Source organism: Aotus nancymaae, unplaced genomic scaffold (assembly GCF_030222135.1).
Source record: "Aotus nancymaae isolate 86718 unplaced genomic scaffold, 86718_ANA_hifiasm-v0.15.2.pri h1tg000006l, whole genome shotgun sequence".
NCBI classification, from domain to species: Eukaryota; Metazoa; Chordata; class Mammalia; order Primates; family Aotidae; genus Aotus; species Aotus nancymaae.
In genome coordinates this window covers 96,673,873-96,694,500 of record NW_026988417.1, presented here as the reverse complement: position 1 = coordinate 96,694,500, position 20,628 = coordinate 96,673,873, and the positions used below count along the sequence as shown (strand labels likewise).

Here is a 20,628-nt window from a genome sequence, read left to right as displayed (position 1 = left end):
CAGCCAGGAACACACAAGGCTACTGCCAGCCGGCTTCTCCTTCCTCTACAGCCACTCCTGCGCACCCTCCTCCCCACACACAGAAAATGGGTTTGCTCAGCTGGGTTTTCTGAATTTCCTATAAAGCTGAACCACAGAATGACAGGGAAGGTAACAATGGCCAAGGCCTACCGAGTGTAGGCACTTTACACTGGCACAAGCCCAGTGCAAAGAGCCAGCGCAGAAGATTCCTTTAAATAGACCTGGGTAGAGACAGGCATAGCAAGGCAGGGTGACAGAAACGGAACTGCATGACTATCAGAAAACAGAAATCCTGGTACCTGTCTACCCAGACTTTGGATAGAAGAACTAAAAATGCAATTAGCATTTACTTAGTGTTTTGGAAAGGCTTTCATATCCAATGTCTTATCTGAACACCATAAAAGCAAACTGATGAGGAAGAAACCAAGGCCAGAGACTGATAAGTCTTCCCCAAGATGTTAGTCAAGAACGGGACACCAACCAATGAGACTTTAAATCCAACCTATGCTAATAATTCTTAACTATGCTAAGTCACTGACCCTGTCCCCCGAGAATACACATAATTATCACAAGTCCCCTTCAGCCCAACCCAGGTTAGGAACCATGAGGTCAGGTTTCTAAAGTCCTTCCAGTTCTCATACTCCCAGGTATTATGAGAGCTCCGTGTTGAAATCCATCTAAATGCTCAACATCTTACATAAATGTTAGCATTTATCCCATCACCCTGGCCTCTGAACATGTGGGTTCAAGGCCCACTATACACAAAGGTTCACCTCTTCACCACTTTATTTGTACCATGAAAATAGTGGCTCAGGGCCAGAGGTGACTCACAAGGACATCATTCTCTTGGGGATACACACACACACACACACACACACACACACACACACACACAGCCCCTGCAATTCTGCAAACTTTTACTTACATTAACATTGTATTATTTTCACGTCATTTAGAAACCAAAAAGCGGGTGATCTGAATGTTCCTCTCCTTCTAAAGTTCCTCAAGCTTTCATCAAGATGAATAATGGCAGTTTGATGGAATACTTTACTAGGAATGCAGTCCTCAAACAAACCCACATAAATAGCACCCTTGCCCCAGCAGTGGCAAATTAAGAAAGCCTGACATCTTTCCTTAATGCAGCAACCCAAGCTGGCAAGATGCTGCCATTCCGTGCCCCGCCTCCTCCCCTTGTACAATAGGCTATTTACAGAGGCAGAAAGTGCCCCCTTTGTCCTTCACTAGCTGGGCAGAGCTGAGGCTTCAGGGAGAAACAAGAGAGCGGCAGCCAGGCCATTTGCTGTTCTTTCAAAGCACCACTCCAAACCCGCTGGATTCGTGCTCCTTAACCCTGACTTGGCAAATTCCCTAAAGTTAGATTTGCTTAAGCCATTGCCTCTTGAACCAAAAGAAGAGTCAGGCTGTCCCTAGAGAGGGAGGTTACAGTAGCTCAAAAGAGAGGCCAGTCTCCCAGCTAGAGAGGAAAGCAGAAGCCACTGTCCAAAATCCCACAGGATGCCTGACTGTGGTCACTGCCCTGGGCCCATCTCCTTACTATGAGCATCAGGAGAAGGATGTGGGGTAACTTTGGGATCCCAAGCACAAACATGCAAGTGGTTCCACAGGAGTTGGTTATTCCCACCCACTGCCTTGGGGCTTTTTCTTCCCAATTAAGTATAATAAATCATAAACCCACTTAATTTTCATTAAAGTGATCTTATAGGTTACCAATTGAATTTCCAAAAGATTTAAAAAGGAGAAACAAAGCGGATGCCTTGATTTTATAAATCTGACTTATTGAAATATTCAAGTCCAGCTGAATACTCCTACACTTAAACCACACCCTGCCCATCCCCTTAAAGTTATCAGAGAAAGAGTGAGACACAAAGCTTTTAAGAGCAAGTGTAAAGCGACACTAACTTTTAACCAGTAATATGAGACCATACCTCACCCGTTCACATTGATCACATGTATCATATATGTGCCCCAAAATAAACAGATCTCAAACACAATGTGTCCAATTTGAACAGATAAATTTTTAGGATGCCAGGTCAAATATAGCAGTTTCTGTAATCATTAAATTACAAATATATTCAAGTCATATGAAGAACTAAATTACTTTAGAAATACTGCTTTAAATCCACATTTCATTAATATGTTATTTGAATTATTTGAACATGCATCTCCAAATAGGGTTTGGGGCATCGCTAAAGCCACTTGTTGAGTCCCCTAACAGTTTTCTGTGGTGTATCTTCACATTTTCCTCTTCCATTGAAGTTGTTGAAGTTGAAGCAGTTTTTGAAGTCGTATATGTGCTACTAGTGAAAAAATTCTCGCAAGTCACAACACATTTGAACGACAGAACAGTAGAAATTTTGTCCTGTGGGTCCACATTTATCTAACTAAACCTCATACTTTATTGCTTTTTAAATGCACCTTTTACAATAACAACCAACATTTGCTTTTGTAAGGTCAAACCCTAAAAAGTAATTACCCAGCTAGCATTAAATTTGCCTTAGAAAAAGTCTAATTCAGCTAGTTGACCTTTAGAAAGACCCATGACTAGGACTGGCAGAGATGGTTTCAGGACAAGGTGCCTTCTCTCCCTGATGCTGTTCAAAATACAGGGGCTGAGAGAGCACCCCGTAATACGACAGCCTTGGTAAGACTTTAATAGGAAGACTGAAGGAGAATTTGGGGGACACTTTCATCTTATATTGGGGCAGATTAATTTTTCATATTCAGATGGGGGTTCAAACTAAGGAAAAACTTTCAGACCCCACTCATGAGGCTTGGCATGAAAAGACATAACATAAATGTATACACAAAACAGTAGATAAAGCAGCAGTAAGTGCAAAAGGAATTCTGAAATGGAGCGTTCGCTCTCAGGGAGAGTTGCATGGAGAAGGCACAGCTGAGCTGGTCCTCAACAAATGAATATCATCTAGGAAAAGGAGCTATCCTTCAGGCTACGGGAACAGAGAAAAGGCTACCACAAGTGCCTCCTGACCCCAGGGCTCACATTTTCGCACATTAATCTGGAACAAACAATAGTGCTCAAGCGGATAGGAGAGGGGAAGGAAGACTTCCCAGAAATCGGCTTAGCTATGATTTAGGAGCCACTGTTGCTTAAGCACTTGCCAGGTGTCAGGTGCTGTGCTAAGTGACCGTGCAAAGGACTAAATGCATTCTCGTCACAGTCCCTACTGCACGGTGTTGTTACTGCCTACAGCTCAAAGACCAGGAAATTGTGTAGCAGTCAAATGTCCTGCCCTTATTCCACATGAGAACAGGACGAGTGCCTGGGTCTGAAGCCAAAGCCCATGGACCTCAAGAGCCAAGCACATCAGCCCCGGCACGCGTGGGTGTTCAAGTCTAGACAAAGGGAATAAATAGGTGACACCAATGATGACAAGCCACAATGCACAATGCTTTAAGAGCCCGGGATTTGAACCCAAATTTCCATCAACAGATGAATGGATCAACAAAATATGGTCTATACAAACAATGGAATATTATCCAACCTTTAAAAAGAAGGAAATTTAGATACATGCCACAACATGGATGAACCAAAGGACAAATATTGCATGATCTCACTTCTGTGAGGCACCTAGAATCAGCAAATTCACAGAGACAGAAAGCAGCAGAAAGGTTACTGGGGGCTGGGTGGGGGGAGGAGGAATGAGTGTTATTGCTTAACAGGTACAGACTTTCAGTTCAGGATGACGAAAAGTTCCGGACCTAGATGGTGGTGATGGTTATACAACACTGTGAATGTACTTCATACTTAAAAAGGGTTAGAATGGCAAATTTTATGTTATATATGTTTTACCACAATAAAAAATGTTTAATTATTTTTAAGAATTGGATACACTAAGTAGAAACAAGTAGAAAAGAGAGAGGTAATTTTGAGCCTGAGAATGCATGGCAAAACACTACAGAGACACTGGGAGGGGGAGACAGAAGAGTGATTTGTGAGCAACAGGCCCAACTTACCAGGGTCCTCCGGGCCCTCCTTCATGTGTGAGGAGGCAGCGGTTCCACGGCCACCCCCAAATCAGTCCTTCCTTTGAACTGCAGGAATTCTTTATTTGTACCCCTGGGGGGTACTTAGCACATCCTGTCTTATACTTACAGAGAGTGGTACTTAGTACCTACGCACATGCTTCTCCCTCTCCCTGGCCAGGGCCTCCTCCCATCTATCTTTAGATGCCCTTGGTGCTTAACACAGTCTGGAGCCCAGGACAGGTACTTCACAAGCATCTACCGAGTCATAAATGACCCTCTGTGATTCTCACTGTTTCTCTGTGGCAAGTCCCTGGAGGATATATTTATAGAACAGTGATTCTCAAAAAAAGAAAGGGGGTATTGAAAGCATTTTCCAACTTCAGTAGTCTCCTTCTTCTACCCACCCCCCCCACAGAGTTGCTGTGAGCCAGTGCACCAGAAAGGAGTACAGAACATCTCCTGGCTGACTTGGGGGAAAAAAGAAAAGGGTGCAAGCCACTGATTTAAAGCCTATATAAAAATATTCTCTTGCTCTTATTTTCATCATGTTTTATAGTTCTCAAATTGCTTCACTGATGTATAATGTCAGCCCAAGACCACTGTCAACTTAAGAGCAAGCGTCTTTAGAAGACACTGAGATACATATTTGGACAGACGACTGATGATTCATTCAAAACAAATCGTGGCTGCCCATGGGGAAGGGACGAGATCAAATAAGTATTTTTCTTAGGTAGAACAGCAAGTATCAGAAGGTCTTAAGCCCAGAGCCCCATACCAGGGCTGGACTCCAACTTCTGTGAATTTTATATGACAGAAAAGAGAATCCTCCAAACCAGGGGAACAAACAAGACTCAAGCACAAAATCCAGAGTCCCACGTGAGGACTCTAGTGAGGAGGATGCTCCCAGAAACACAGAGCTAGTGGGCGGCCATCTGAGATATGAGGAATGCTGACGACGAGACCTGCCCAACGTTCTCCAGAGCAAAACAAACAAACGAAAACAACAACAACAAAAACCATATAGCTCTCCTCCTTCTCTCTTCATACACAGCTACAAGGACCTGTCATGTGCATCTACTTGAGAAAATGATGATTATAGTCAGGACATGCCCCATGAAGATATCTAGGTCACGTACAGCCTTTGTGTCTTGGTAGTACATATTTAAGAGGGCAAGTTTCCATTCAAAAAAATTCCTAGAAGCAAGATTAGTCCACTTGTCTTCCAATACTGATTGAATATGGCTAAGCAATTGCTGTAGATATGTCCCAACGACACAGAGAGGTTTACTGGTAAGAGCTAGAGAAGGCAGCAGGCTTGGGCAGATAGCCTCAGTCAACAGCTTTGTGGCAGCGGATGGAGACAAGACCTGCTTGTTAGGCTGACCCAACCCTTCTGCAAAGAGCAAGACAGAAAAGGCTTGTGTAGATTAAACTTCTCACTGATAAACTGGATCAATAAAGCATATTATTTCAGTTGACGTTCAGCACAGGAGGAGTTGGAATTATGTCTGTATGACTGCATGTTGAAGAACATGACACCACGTTCTAAGGGTATTAGGCAAGACAAACAGAGCCTGTTACTAAAAAGCTAAAGAAGGAAATAAAAGGCTTTCTGCCACTGAAATAATCCAGAAAAGGCTTCACCTTACTGGACTCAGCTGAATCACAAAGTAAGCCCTGAAGCAAGAGCCCACACCATAAGGGAGGACAACTTAACAGCAGAGAGGATCAAATTTCCTTTCACAATAGCCAGAGCTGGCCCCAAGCTAGGAAGGCACTCTCCTCCCCCAAGGGCCAGGGATGGAGAGGAAGGTCCACTTGTTTGAGAAGCTGCATGCAGAGAAGGTACCTAGATCCTGGGGTCCTCTCAGGTGCTTTGCTCAAAGTCAGGATCTTCCCATCTTCCTGTGTGACTATGGAAATAAACAGAATATGAACATGGAAAGAATCCTAGACCCAGATGCAAAAAGACCACATTCTAGGTACTGGCTGTGCCTCTGATGAGCTGCAAAGTTTGAGCCAGTTCCTCTACTGATGTGGGCTTCAGGGAGAATAAAGAAGAGAGAGGGAACAGAGGAAAGCTATGCCTCCTTCCATCATGAATACCATGGTAGCTTCTCCAAGACTATGTAAGAGAAGAGAAAAGATGGCCAGGCAATCCTGGTGTCCAGGACTAAACAATCAAGTTTCCACCTATACCCAAAGACCCCAGAGAACAGTGATGTATGAAGAAAATAATCAATGTTAAAAACCCTCAATTCTATGTGGTGGGTCTATGGGTGCCTTTACTACTATTTTGTTCTTCTTTGTATGTTGCTGTATTTTTTCCAATTTTTTATTATGGTAAAATTCATATAATATAAAATATGCCATCCTAACTATTAGCTGTATTTTTTTTTTTTTTGAGACAGAGTCTCACTCCATCAACAGGCGACAGGCTGGAGTGCAGTGGTGCGACCTCAGCTCACTGCAACCTCCGTCTCCCAGGTTCAAGCAATTCTCCTGCCTCAGCCTCCCCAGTAGCTGGGACTACAGGTGCACGCCACCACGCCCAGCTAATTTTTTTGCATTTTTAGTAGAGACGGGGTTTCACCATGTTGGCCAGGATGGTCTCAATCTCTTGACCTCGTGATCCGCCTACCTTAGCCTCCCAAAGTGCTGGGATTACAGGCGTGAGCCACCATGCCCGGCCTAGCTGTATTTTTTAAAGGTTCTCAAGATAAAGAAGCTATAACTGAGTCAGGTCAGTTCACGTCTTCTTGTATTATGTATTTCCCACCTGCTCCACAAAGATCTAGGGTAGCAAGCTGTCCTTAGACAGAATGACAGATAGGATATAAACCCCTCCTGGAAAATACGTATCTAAGCTTGCACTGGACCCAGCTCAGCCACTGACCTGCTATGTGAGCCACTTCCACTTAAGTGCCTCTTTGAAAAAGGGGTCACAATACAAAAAAAGAGGCAACACTCTGAACATCACAGGGGGATGAAGAACTCTCCTTAGTCCCAGGCAAACAGAAAGCCTGAGGATAAAGAACTTACAATGTTTTCTTTGCTCAGCAAGTTTAGGATATCAGTGAAGACAAACACACCTGCAAGAGTTAACAGACCTACAGAAGACAGATCTGATAACCACGGCAGAAATAAACGGTAGGGGCCTGGTGCTGCAGGAATCTAGAGAAGAGAACAGTACGCATGCACCAGGATCTGAGGGAGGGCTGTCCAGAGAGCTGAGGGTGGAACCAGGCCAGGTCTGAACAGGCAGAGACAGGAGGGGGTGGAGGCACACCAGTAAGAGCCAGACAGTGCTGCAAGCAAAGAGGCAGGGAGGAGGCCCTGCAGGGGCAGCAGGTGGGCTGGGGACTCACAGCAGTGTTGTAAAGCAACGGCCAGGAGCCTCTGCCTCTCTCTCCCATGACAGCATTCTTGTCAACAGGCTGAGTAAGAAACAGCTGGCTGCAGGAGGCTCGCCCTCGCCCAGCTGGTGTTTAGTTCACCGAGCCCTCCTGTCCCCGCCAGGACCCAGGCCTGGGGTGAGAGACCGGGAAGAACAAGACCCAGTCCTTGTCTTCAAAGAGTCCACACCACCCCACAGCTCACAGAGGTCACAGCTATCACATATCAGTGACCTGGATAAGAAGGCTAAAGAGGGCGCAGGTTAGGTAGAGTTACTTACACCTCTTAAAATAGATCAAGGTTTCAGAGAGACTGATAACCAGAGAAATGGCTTAGCAGGACATGGGTGAGAAGACAGAACACAAAGACCTCTCTGCCCAGGGAGAGAAAGACCAGCTTCTCACAAGTTTGGAAGAATCCCCTTCTGAGTTGAGTTTTTACATATTTCAACAGGTACCTACCATTACTTTAAAAATCAGAGATGAGGCCAGGTGTGGTGGCTCACGCCTGTAATCCCAACACTTTGGGAGGCTGAGTGGAGTGGATCATCTGAGGTCAGGAGTTCGAGACTAGCCTGGCCAACATGGCGAAACCCCATCTCTTCTAAAAATACAAAAATTAGCCAGGCGTTAAGGTACACACCTGTAGTCCCAGCTATTCGGGAGGCTGAGGCAGAAGAATCCCTCGAACCTGGGAGGTGGAGGTTGCAGTGAGCCAAGACTGCGCCACTGTACTCCAGCCTGGGCAACAGAGCAAGACTCTGTCTCTCCAAAAAAAAAAAAAAAAAAGGGAAGATGAATGGAATCTACAAGATAATTATAGGCTGTGAGGTTCCCTAGGACTGGATACAGCCTGCAAAACACATGGGACCCCGTTCTGACCTCTAAACTGTGCCTGTTACGTGGAGACCTCAGTGGTGTTGGAGGAGGCAATAAGTGAAATAGAGAAAAGGTTCACCAGGACTTAGCTCATCGTATGGGGAAGAAGAGAGGTCCTGGTGACAACCACGAGACATGAGCTAAAGTTACACAGAGAGCTCAGGTAACTATAAAAAGAGGTGACTGGCCGTGCGGAAGCCCAAATCAAAACAAAGCTAACGAGCTGCAGAAGATTAGAGAATAATGACCAGTGTTTAAAAGACAAAGAGAAAAGGAGACTGTCCAGTTCAGCCTTTACCTGCTTGGAATAGGTGATACTAGTTTGAGGTCTCTGTATTCCCTTTATGTTTCACTTAAAATTTATTATGGAAATTCAGATCTACTCAAAAGTAGACATAGTAGTAAATTAAACTATATTTTATGTACCCATGATTCCAGCTTCAATAATGATCAACGTTTTGCTAATATTGCTTCATTACATCCACTTTTTAAAAAATTACTTTAAGGTACATCCCAACACCCTGTCTCTCGGGTGACATTTCGGAGGCCTCCAGGGCTCTATGGCTCTACGGTGTGGGGATATCATGTGCAGTCAGTAAAACTGACTGGCACACAGGCTGCATCTTGCCAACTGCCCAAAGATTCCAACAAAAGGAGTCAACCTGAATATTGACTTAAAGCATCCAACTCAGCATAGTATTTGTCATGCAAGAAAAAGGCCCATGTATTCAATCTGCAAATATTCAGGATAGTTAAGACAGCTAGGCCTCAGGGCACGTAAGAGCAAACAAAAGAGAAAAAAATAAAAGGCTTATCCCAATGAGGCTTCCACATTGCTAAGTTTTGGGACCAAAGACAAAACATATTCTGGAGTTAACCTGACTCTCCTGAAGTCACAGATATATTTAAGATGAATCACAACCTAGCCAGACAGCTGTTTCTATTCCCCAATTTTTTTTTGGTTGGTGGTGGGAGACATTTTCGTTCTGTTTTCCAGGCTGGAGTGCAGTGGTGCAATTTCGGCTCACTACAACCTCCACCTCGCGGGTTCAAGCAATTCTCTGCTTCAGCTCCTGAGTAGCAGGGATTACAGGCAGCCACCACCACGCCCGGCTAATTTTTGTATTTTTAGTAGAGATGAGGTTTCACCATCTTGGCCAGGCTGGTCTTGAACTCCTGACATCATGATCCACCCACCTCAGCTTCCCAAAGTGCTGCGATTACAGGCATGAGCCACTGCGCCCAGCCTCTATTCCCTTTTAATTGACAAACTGAGTTATCTCCTTTTTAAAAAATGGCATTCAGAGGTCTCTACGATACTGGTGCTAGAGAAGGAGTTAACTTTCTGGTTTTCTAAATTTTCGATTATGTACCCCAATCAGTAACAAATAAATGCACCTCTCACATGTAAATGCTTTTATTTATAACTATAAACGTATACATTCTGCAAATATTTTCTGAACATTAGAAAACACACAAATATGAATTTAAAAGATGGCCAAAGAAATAACTATCCATAGAAATTCTAATATTTCTGTTCTATACTCTAATGGATGTTCTAGCCACCCACTATGGGGCAGACACCCCACTCTGGAGAGAGTCCTTCAATCTCCTGAGCAGCCCTGCAGCCTCTCTGGTGGCTAGCCTGGCCAGCATCTCCATCTGTTCCCCACCATGGACAACAATGAATGAAACTGCTAATGGAAGCACCCTGAAACGCATGCCACGCCTGGGAGGCAGAGGGACAGTGCCTGACAAAGCCTGCAAAAAGGGACTGTTACATCAAGAAGGGAGTGAAGCAGTGATGGAGAGAAGCATGCCAGAGTGGGGAGGTCGCTGCTGGTGACCATCACCTGGCCTGCGTGAGAGGCCGGGTAGACTGAGCTGGCCTTTCAAGAGGACAGAGACTCGAGGCCAAGGCCCATGCCAGGCTCCATGGCTGGCCTCCTCTGAAGGTCTGTCCTGGACACCCTGCAGCTTCAGCCCTTACCCCAGGGACAAGGATCTTCACCCTGCCTGAACTAGAGTTTGCCTCTGACTCATGTCAGGAGAGAAAAGCACAGACTGGCTCTGTCTTCAGAGTCCATCCTGGGACTCTGGGCTGCTAAGAACTCAGTTCCATCCACTGTGAGGGGCCTGGCTGGGCTGCCTAACAGACAAGGACCCCGCCAGCTCTCCATCCTGGGATACCTCAGAAGCTTGCCTGAGGCACAGTGTAGGTAATTGTCCTACAGAAGGAACAATGAGCCGTTTGACCATTTCACTAGTGGCACAGAAACAAGGGGCAATTTGAATGCAGGAATACCAGGTAAACTAAGACTACAGTACAGTTATGTAAGATTAGCTGGGGCTCAACACTAATCTCCACCCCTCCCACACCCTGCAAAGACCACAGCCACCTGCTTCTCCAACACAACTGAAACTACACGGAAAGAAATGCCTCAGAAGTACTCCTAAACATAAACTTTCACCCAAGTGAAAGCACAGGCTTAGGTCTAGACACTTTCAATGCCTTTATCTTAGCTATAAGATCTAAATTTTGGCTGGATGCGGTGGCTTATGCTTGTAATCCCAGCACTTGGGGAGGCCGAAGCAGGTGGATCACTGGAATTTGGGAGTTCAAGACCAGACTGACCAACATGAAGAAACCCTGTCTCTACTAAAAATACAAAACTAGCCAGGTGTGGTGGCGTATGCCTGTAATCCCAGCTACTTGGGAGACTGAGGCAGGATAATTGCTTGAACCCGGGAGGCAGAGGTTGCAGTGAGCCAAGATCACACCATTGCACTCCAGCCTGGGCAACAAGAGCAAAACTGTCTCAAAAAAAAAAAAAAAATCTGGGCCGAGCGCGGTGGCTCACGCCTATAATCCCAGCACTTTGGGAGGCCGAGGTGGGTGGATCACAAGGTCAAGAGATTGAGATCATCCTGGTCAACATGGTGAAACCCCATCTCTACTAAAAATACAAAAAATTAGCTGAGCATGGTGGCGCGTGCCTGTAGTCCCAGCTACTCAGGAGGCTGAGGCAGGAGAATTGCCTGAACCCAGGAGGCGGAGGTTGCGGTGAGCCGAGATCACGCCATTGCATTCCAGCCTGGGTAACGAGAGCGAAACTCCGTCTCAAAAAAAAAAAATCTAACTTTTGCACAGTATCACAACAGACAAACCTGGAACAGTAAAACATTACAACGTATATTCTCATCAGTGACCACCTTCTATGGGATATCTGACCATTGGAAACTGCCCTACCCTCAATCCATCATCAGATAATCTTACATGCTTACTAGCTATAAGGCCCTATGTTAAATGCTGTTAAAAACACAGAAATGACAATGACTAGGTCTCCCCCGTGCCCAGAGCTTAGAGTGTGGCTGTGGTGCCTATCTGAGAAAGCCAGATATGCGCTCATGAAAAGCTGCATGCAGGACAGAGGCTGGGATGCTCGTCAAAATATTTAACAGCCAGTACGGCCAGGCACCAACCAGTCAGAAAAGACACAGGCCAGTGCACCAGAACAGGGCTCAGAAGTTCCTCTGCTGCCCCGGGTATTAACCCATTAGTTTCTGAATTAAGGGTGGGGCACTTGAGGTAGCAGCTATTCTCTACCTAGGACGGGAGTATTCTGACATTTTCACCATCAGTATGGTCGCTGATGCATTCCAACTGAATGACAGCGTAGCTGAAGAAGGGGAAAGTCACTCCAGGAAAAGTGCCTCTGAGGAGCAGGGCTCTGTGGGACAAGGAATGGCACTTCAAATAGGCCGAGTTGGGCATTGTACCGTTTAGATGTACTTTTTTTTTGGAGACAGATTCTCACTCTATACCCCAGGCTGGAGTGCAGTGGTGCCATCTCAGCTCACTACAACCTCTGCCTCCAGGGCTCAGGTGATTCTCCTGCCTCAGCCACCTGAGTAGCTGTGATTACAGGCGCACACCAGCACAGCCAGCTAATTTCTATACTTTTAGTGGAGTCAGGGTTTCACCATGTTGGCCAGGCTGGTCTCGAACTCCTGACCTCAGGTAAGCCACCCACCTCTGCCTCCCAAAGAGTGGAATGGTGTGAACTACCACACCTGGCCTAGATGTACTCAACACAAACTTTATCCCAACAAAAGCACAGGCTTGGGTCTAGAGATTTTCAATGTCTTGATCTTAGCTGTAAGATCAAGGATACCATTGGACCAGGACACAGGAAGTCAGTTGGGCGGTTGACAGCACCCATGTACAATCTCTTGGGTATACAGAACCATTAACCCTGTGCCACCAGAGTTCGCTGTACGTGAAGCCTCAGGATATAGTGCTTTAGGGAGGTGTGGAGATAGCAGGTAGGAAGCAAGCTGCAGAAGCACCTGAGAGGCAAGGTGAATAAAGACCTGGGGCCTTACGGAGGGGAGCCTGGAAGGCTTCTGCTCAGGAGGGATTTGATCAGAGCTGTGCTTTAGAAAAAGCAACCCTCCCCCTCTGCACCCTCCCCTGCTTTCTAACAAGGGCCTTCACTGTTTAAATTGCAGGTGACAATTCTGGATCAGAATGGCAATACTGAGAAGGCAAGGAGGAAATGCATGTGCTTTGGGCAATACTGCACAGAGAGTAGGAATAAGCAGAACTGCTGACTGACTGGACTTCTGGGCAGAAATCAAGGGCAACACGGAGGTCCGGCGATTCTTTGAACAGGCACAGGGCCCAGAAACAAAGTCCACGTGTGCCATGGCCAGAGGAACAGCCAGGTTGTGTCACCTTGGCCAAGTCACCCCTCTCCCTGCCCTGCAGTCACTGCACAGGTGCAATGAATGAGTGAGGCTTATTTCAGTGTTGCTCTGAAGTCGCTCAGAGGTGGCAAGGAAAACAGAGGAAGCCCTTCAACCACTGCAGTCCTGCTTTTATGTATTTCATCTCTCAGGGTTCTGCCTAAAATCCCACTGGGAAAAAGAGACCCATAACTACTAGGCAACGCTACTGTGCCTTCAAACCCTGAAAAGTCACAATTTTATTCTCTTGTCTATTGAAAGTGCTGAATGTCATCTAGAATACACTGAGAAAGTCTGTTTCTGATAAAAGTACCCCCGGATACACAGCAGAAAGCAAACCTATGTGCACAGTGAGGCCAATCTCCTACATTAACTGAGCACTGCTCCACCATCTGCTGAGCCTGGGTCCCGTTCCCAGCTGGAATGTGCTCTCTTCCCCCAGCAAACTGGATGCATTAATCATGTATCCCAATTGTTCTCCAGCCTTACAAGACCAACGTCTAGGGCAGGTAAAGCCTTTTATTTTTTAATTCTCTAGAAAGTCACAGCTACATAGCAAGTGATCTTATCACTTCCTGAGCCAAGCTGAATCAAAATTTGTGGTCTCTTTCAGCACTCTAGTGGTATAAAGAGATAATTCAAGGCAGAACGTAAATGAGATGGGGGGAAATCAAGGAGCAGTGACAATGAAGGAGACCCAGCTCTGTCCTTCCTGTCTTACTGACATCTGCATAGCCTGGAACTTTCTTTTATTTTTTCAGTAGACAGAGTCTCACTCTGTCTCCCAGACTGGATTGCTGCAACCTCTGCCTCTCCAGTTCAAGTGACTCTCCTGCCTCAGCCTCCCGAGTAGCTGGGACTACAGGCATGTGCCACCATGCCTGGTTAATTTTTGTATTGAGACAGGGTTTCACCATGTTGGCCAGGCTGCTCTCGAACTCCTGACCTCAGGTAATCCACCGCCTTGGCCTCCCAAAGTGGTGGGATTACAGGCGTGAGCCACTGCACCAGGATCTGGAACTTTCTAGGCCCTCCTGGACTGAGAAACTTCTAGCTCTGGAGGGGCAGTAGAGCCAAGGAATTAGGAGCACCAACCCTGAAGCCAGACTGCCTACGTTCAAATTCTGGTTTGAGCAACTTAATCTTTGCACCTGTTCCTTTATCTTGTATACAGTAAGGATGGCAGCAGGACCTACCATACATGGTTGCTGGGGGTACTAATGAGTTAACACATCAGAATCCTAGCAGCGCCTGGCTCTGTCGGCTGCTATCATCACTGCTCTGTTCCTAAGCCTGGCCATGTCCAGGCTATGGCCACCACCTTGGTCAGCTACCACAAATCTGCTTTATGGTAGACACCTGAGCCTTGGGGGAGAAACTAGCTCCTGAAGCACTTTCTCATGACTCTGCGTAACAAAGGAATAAACAGTATTCAGAGTATTTCAGTCCTTCTTATACGGACATTTCTCCCACAACAAACCTCAGTGGAAAATACCCATTTCTATAGGAGCCAAAGCTGTGCTAATAGATAGATTCTACATTTATCAGAAGTCTGCTCCAGAATGAGGAAATGGTCTACAAGCAGGCCACGTTTCCTTCTCTGATGCCCTAACTTCTTTCCATTTGTCTTCCAAACCATGAAATCCCTATTTCAACCGCTTTTGACTAGAATACATGAATCCAAAAGTCCATTAAACCTATTCATTCGTAAAAACACTTTTCAAATTGCTGTTAATTTCAAGAGCTTTAAAGCAGAACATGCTTTTTAAAAAAAAAAAAAGATGTATTTAAACATGTAATAAAGGTTGGTAAACTGTTCTGAAAACTATCCAACAATAGGGGGAAGTAACTAACACGGCGCATACAGCATATAACGCGGTCTTCTTCAGAACTTATTTTTTGAAGAATATGTAACAACATGGAAAAAAAGCCCACAATATAGCTTAGATGATTAAAGTTAAATTGTCAAAATTTTATTCTTTAATTAACAATGTATGCTTAAAATTCATTTATTGTATAGGGAAAAAAAGACTGGAAGGAAATATATCAAAATGTTAAAAGAATTTAATCTCTGTTAGAGCTTCATTTTTCCTATTTCCCAAATTTTCTCCAATAAGCATGTATGACTCTTAAAATATGAAAAATGAATATAGCTTTTCTATAGCGAGTGGTTTTGGTTTAGATATTACACAGCTTTCAGACTTTTATTTAAAACTTGAAGACCAGCAAATAATTCATAAAGAGAATCAGCCCAGGCACCTATATGGAGTCTCTCATTTTGAGATTTTATTTTATTGTTTTTAGTTTTTTTCTAAAGATGAGGTCTTACTGTGTTGCCCAGGCTGGTCTTGAACTCCTGGCCTCAAGCAACAAGACATTTGCCTCCAGATGATCATATCCTTCTAAGGTAGGCAGCACAGGAGAGCAGGGCCCTTACTTACCTCCACTTAAGTTTTTGTCCAAGAGTGACACCCTCCAAGCCAGCCACACTTCAAGGAGTCTCTGGTATTTCACAGGTCCCTCTTGATTCCTCAAAGGTCATAAGTGAATGGATACTGTGTTGTTTCTAACACAATCAAGAAAGTGAAAATGGGCCAGGTGCAGTGGCTCATGCCTGTAATCCCAGCACTTTGGGGAGGCCAAGGAGGGCAAATTGCTTGAGCCCAGGAGTTCGAGATCAGCTTGGACAATATGGTAAAACCCCCTCTCTACAAAAAAATACAAAAATTATCTGGGCATGGTGGTGTGCACCTGTGGTCTAAGCTACTAGAGAGGCTGAGGTGGGAGGATCACCTGAGCCCAGGGCTGCAATGGGCCATGATCATGCCTGCACTCCAGCCTGGGCAACAGAGTAAGATCTTATCTGGGAAAAAAGGAAAAAAAAAGAAAGTGAGAATGTCATGATGTAAAAAAATGAACATAACTTAGATTATCTGATAGTTTTCTCTTCTTGTCATTATATATAACCCAAGGCTTACCACCAATTGAAATTTCTTATGCATTGACATTCAGCATTTGATGTAAAATGACAATCTCAGAGTTGCTGCCACAAATCCTGGTAAAACTGCCCCTGCCTTCACTAGTTCACAAAGGTCAGCTACTCCTTTAGGGCTTGTGCTCCTTTAAAAGTTCTCAGAAGCCCCTTGAAGTAACAGCATGTTGAAACGCAAACTCAGCTGCCTGCAGCTTCAGATTAGCTCTGGTCACTGAGAATTCTTCTCCAGGCACCAGTGTCAAAGGCACTTCATGACCGTCATGTGTTTAACTACCAAGTTGGACTGCCAACCTTCACTAAAAACTCTGGTACCTTTATCTACCTCCTGTCAGATCACTGTCTGTCAGAGAGTAAGACTTAAAAGGTTTTCATATACAAACAGCTTTGAGCTGCCTTAAAGGAAATACTTTTCTATTTTGTAACACAGGAGCCTCATGCATTGCATCATGTAAACAAGACTGTCCACAAAACATTATTAATGGATTCTAATTTAACAGAGCTTCGTTCCAAGAGACAGTAAACACAAAGGAATAATGGGCATCTATTTTAAATGGCAAACTTACACAATAAATTCAATTGATCTTAAAACCAAAACATTCCTCTAAGGTTACTGACTATAAATATCTAGAAATCACTATTCCTATAGTCTTGCTCTTTCCAGAAAAGTGAAACTGGAAGGAAGAGAGGAGGAGAAATACCCAGCTATAATAACAAGACAACCTGATCTTTTCTCAAAAGCCTCCCCAAATGCACAACCATTTTCCACAAAACAGTTACATCAAAAAAGATGTAGCAAGACCTAGACATTAAGCACGCTAGAAGGTAGGGACAGTTTTACCAGTGTTTGTGGCAGCAACTCTGAGATTGTCATTTTACATCAAATGCTTAACGTCAATGTGTTAAGAAATTTCAGTTTGTAGTAAGCCTTGGGTTATATACAATGGCAACAGAAGAAAATTATCACATAATCTGAGTTATGTTCATTTTTCTGCATACACCACGGCATGCTGGTACTCTTTCAGTTAGCCTAAACTTCACCAAAAAGTAGAGGTGGCTATGAAAACTCTACCTTATGGTATAAATAGATACTTGTCCCTACACGTATGGGTCACATGTATCTACCTCCCAAACGCCAAAAACTTAAAAGCACTGATTTTTTTTTTAGTTAGGCTGCCTGCAATAATAATAAAAATACCGCCAAAATAGGAACAACAGAGACAGGAAGGAAATATGTCAAAATGCTTATAATTGTGGGGGAAGGGTAATTGGTCTTTTTTTTTTTTTTTTTTTTGAGACAGTCTCCCTCTGTCGCCCAGGCTGGAGTGCAATGGCTCAATTTTGGCTCACCACAACCTCTGCCTCCTGAGTTCAAGCGATTCTCATGCCTCAGTCTCCCCAGTAGCTGGAACTACAGGTGCGTGCCACCAAGCCCGGCTAATTATTTATATTTTTAGTAGAGACAGGGTTTCGCCATGTTGGTCAGGCTGGTCTCGAACTCCTGACCTCAGTGATCTGCGCACCTTGGCCTCCCAAAGTGCTGGGATTATTGGCGTGAACCACCACGCTGGGCTGGGTAATTGTTTTTTAAAAATTATTCTGTTTACAGTAAATTCAGAAAACATAAGTCTTTAATATGTCTGTTATTTTAAAGGGGAGAGGTGTAAGCTGTGCTGATAGCAAGTTTCTTTTTCTAGTTACAAAATTTTCGCTCGTGAAAGATTTTAGTCTAATGCAGTTTGTTCACAAATATAAGGAGAGGGCCTCCGATTAGGGAGGTGTTTTCCGAATTGAGTCAGAACAAGAAAGTAAGTCTCCCAAGACTGGTCCTGTTTTCCACTATATCACACTGCAGTGTCTGGCTCCAATCTGATGGCAAGCAATTGTTCCTTAAAAAGCTCCATCTTCTCAGGCCTACCCAGAACGGACCTACAACTCAAAACTTTTACGTTTTAGCCAATCTAACCTTCCTCGTCCACTTGAAAAACAAAAACAAAAACAAAAAAAACCAAAACAGAATCAACCAGAAGGTTTTGGTTGATTTTTTTGCTTGCACGAAGCGAATAATTGTTTTCTTTGGGATAATCACAGGTCAAGTTGTAAAATGTGTGGCAGAAACTGCAAGATTTAACCAGTTTTTCTCAACACTAATCGAAGGTCAAGAAATAATAAAAAGCAGAGCAGTGAGAGTCGCAGGTCTTCAGATATGCCTGCACGAAGAAGCTTTAGCCAGGACACTAGAGGACGCTTTTAGAATGGCCACTTTTAATTACGTTCCATAACCTTCAAACTGGACGGAGTTGCGGGGGGTTCCACACCCTCACACGGACTGACTGGGGGAACGCCTGTCCCCAGACTCGAATCCACGTGTCCATTCAAGTCATCTACCAACACTCTCCGTCTACGCTACCAGGTGACAGACATCATCTTTGCTTCCCAAATTCAAAAAATGCCAGCGCTCCTTAAATCAATGACCCCACGGCCAAGAGCAGAGGCCACGGGCACTCCTCTGTAGACACCGCAAGAATGTATGCCTCTGGCAGCGGCCTCTGAGCTGCCAGTGGCCCTCGTGCCGGCGCGCGGCGTGGAGCCCGCATCTCAGTGGGCGCCAATGCAGTTCCGCCCCATGCGCGGTCCGAGCGCCCGCGAGCCCGGCCTCTGGGGCAGGTGGGGGCCGCGGCCGAGGGCACTGTCAGCAGCCCGGCGGGGCCACCTCCTCCCGACCGAAGCGCGGCGTCCGGCTGCTCCGCCACGCCGGTCCCCGCTGCCGCACACATAGGGGTCGGTACCGCGCGCGTCCCCCGCTGCGCACCAGCACCGCGCCCGCGCCTCCCGCAGCTCAAACACAGGAAGCCGCGGTGGCTCAGGCGCCCTGGAGGCCTCCGGCTGCCGAGGGAAGCCGGGCCGCGGGCAGGAGGCCGGAAAGGCAGCGCGGCCCCAAGAGCCTGAGGCGGCTCACGCGCCTCCGCGGCGGCCGCTGCTCGGGCTCGGCCCTGCGGGGCAACCTTAGCCCGCGCCTCTGCCGGGCCGGGGCACCGCTGCGGGAGCAGGCGCGGCTCCGCACGGCGGGCGCACTCACCTCCTCCGTGGCCGGGCCGCTCCGCCGCCGGCTGTCACTGCAGCCCACTCCCTGCCCTGCGCCAGCTCCGGATGCTATTTAAGGCGCCGCTGCCGCCGCCGCCGCCGCCGCTGCCCGCTGGCTGCGCCCCCGCCGCCGCCGCCGCGGCTGAGCCAGGAGGCTGCTTGCACTCTCGCAGCGTCGGCCCCGCCCTCCAGCGGCCCCGCCCCCGCCCCCTCAGGTCCCGCCCTCCAGCGGGCCCGCCACGTCCGAGCCACGCCCCGCTGCGCGCCCTGCAGCCCTCCAGTCTGTGCGCGCGTGGCTGGTGGGTGGCTGGCGGGCTAGAGGTGGCGGCGGGCGAACACGGCTGGAGTCGCCCAGACTGCCCCGGATTTCATAATGAATCTGAGGAAGGACAAAGGGTATATTGGACCGCCTCAGCTCAGACGCCCCGCGGACCCTGGGCCCCGCGATGCCCGAGGGGCGGCCGGCGCCCTCCGGATCCTGCACCCTCAGCGCGTGTCCCGCTGGCCCCTGAGCAGGCCGGGCTTCTGCTGCGAGGGCCCTGGCGGCTAGGGCCTTCCTCTTTGTTTTTCCTTGACACTGACCTGAGCGGCCCCTTGAGCCCTTTTCCACCGCGGCCCCACAGGGTTTCGCCACGCTGCCTGACCGGAAGACCCTTTCTGTCGGGTGTCTGCAGAGCCTGGCGTGCGCAGCGCCCGCAGCTTGTGCCGGTGCAGGGGAGCGGAAGGCCGACTGCGCGCTGCACCGGGGCGGCCACCTGCTGTGCGGTTCTGAGGGCTTCCGCCTCCCTACCATGGCCATCTGGGGGCTTCAGAAGCCAACACGATGGTTTCAGGCTCATATCCCAAAGGCTGCTCTTTTAGCACCTGGGGCCTACCAGGAACCTCAACCTCTAACAACAGTGGTCCCCGTTACCGTGGGGTTTGCGTCTAGCGTTGGCTGGAGGGCTGTTTGAAGAGTGATTGTTGTCATAAATGCCTTTGTGAATAACAGACACTGTTTACACAGTGCTTGATGCCGGGCAGTGCCTCAAACACTGCATACACATTATTCTGTTTAATCTTCATAACCCGATGGGGTAGGTACTGTCATTACTGCCCTTTCACAGAAGAGGAAGCTGGGGCACAGAGGTTAAATGCTAGTGAGGGCAGTCCCACACTTGGCACTCAGGCAGCCTGCCCCCTGAGTATGGGCACAACCACTGCAGGACTATGCCTGGGCTGCAGGCCGGAGAAACTGACCATGGGTTCACTTCAGGCCCTGGGCACCCTGCAGTTCACTCCCACAGATATCTTAAGGATTTTCCCTGGGTGTCTTTGTGTGCAGGGCGCAGCGGTGCAGTGACGTGAGGCCAACGCACACACCAGCAGCATCTCTAACAGCTCAGTTCATCTAGATCTGTATCTTCCAGATCTAGAAAAGATGGACTCCACATTCGTTTTCACTGGTTCACGCTTGGCTACTCCCTGGTTTCTCTGTCTAGGTCTCGCCTCCCCACCTGT

At 46.9% G+C, this 20,628-nt stretch overlaps 1 protein-coding gene across 5 annotated transcripts in view; it reads right to left on the bottom strand.

Moving 5' to 3' along the window:
* Positions 1-19,208, bottom strand: part of ACSL1 (acyl-CoA synthetase long chain family member 1) — a 71,286-nt gene extending 52,078 nt beyond the window's left edge. For 2 of the 5 annotated variants that reach the window (XM_021670124.2, XM_021670125.2), the window contains exon 1: positions 19,124-19,208. The gene's annotated coding sequence lies outside the window, so the exon portion shown is untranslated. Of the gene's footprint in view, positions 1-946; positions 1,188-15,493; positions 15,513-19,123 lie in introns of those variants that run through there. The other 3 variants (XM_012452854.3, XM_064369820.1, XM_064369811.1) reach the window with 2 other exon arrangements.
* Between the last annotated feature and the right edge of the window lie 1,420 nt (positions 19,209-20,628).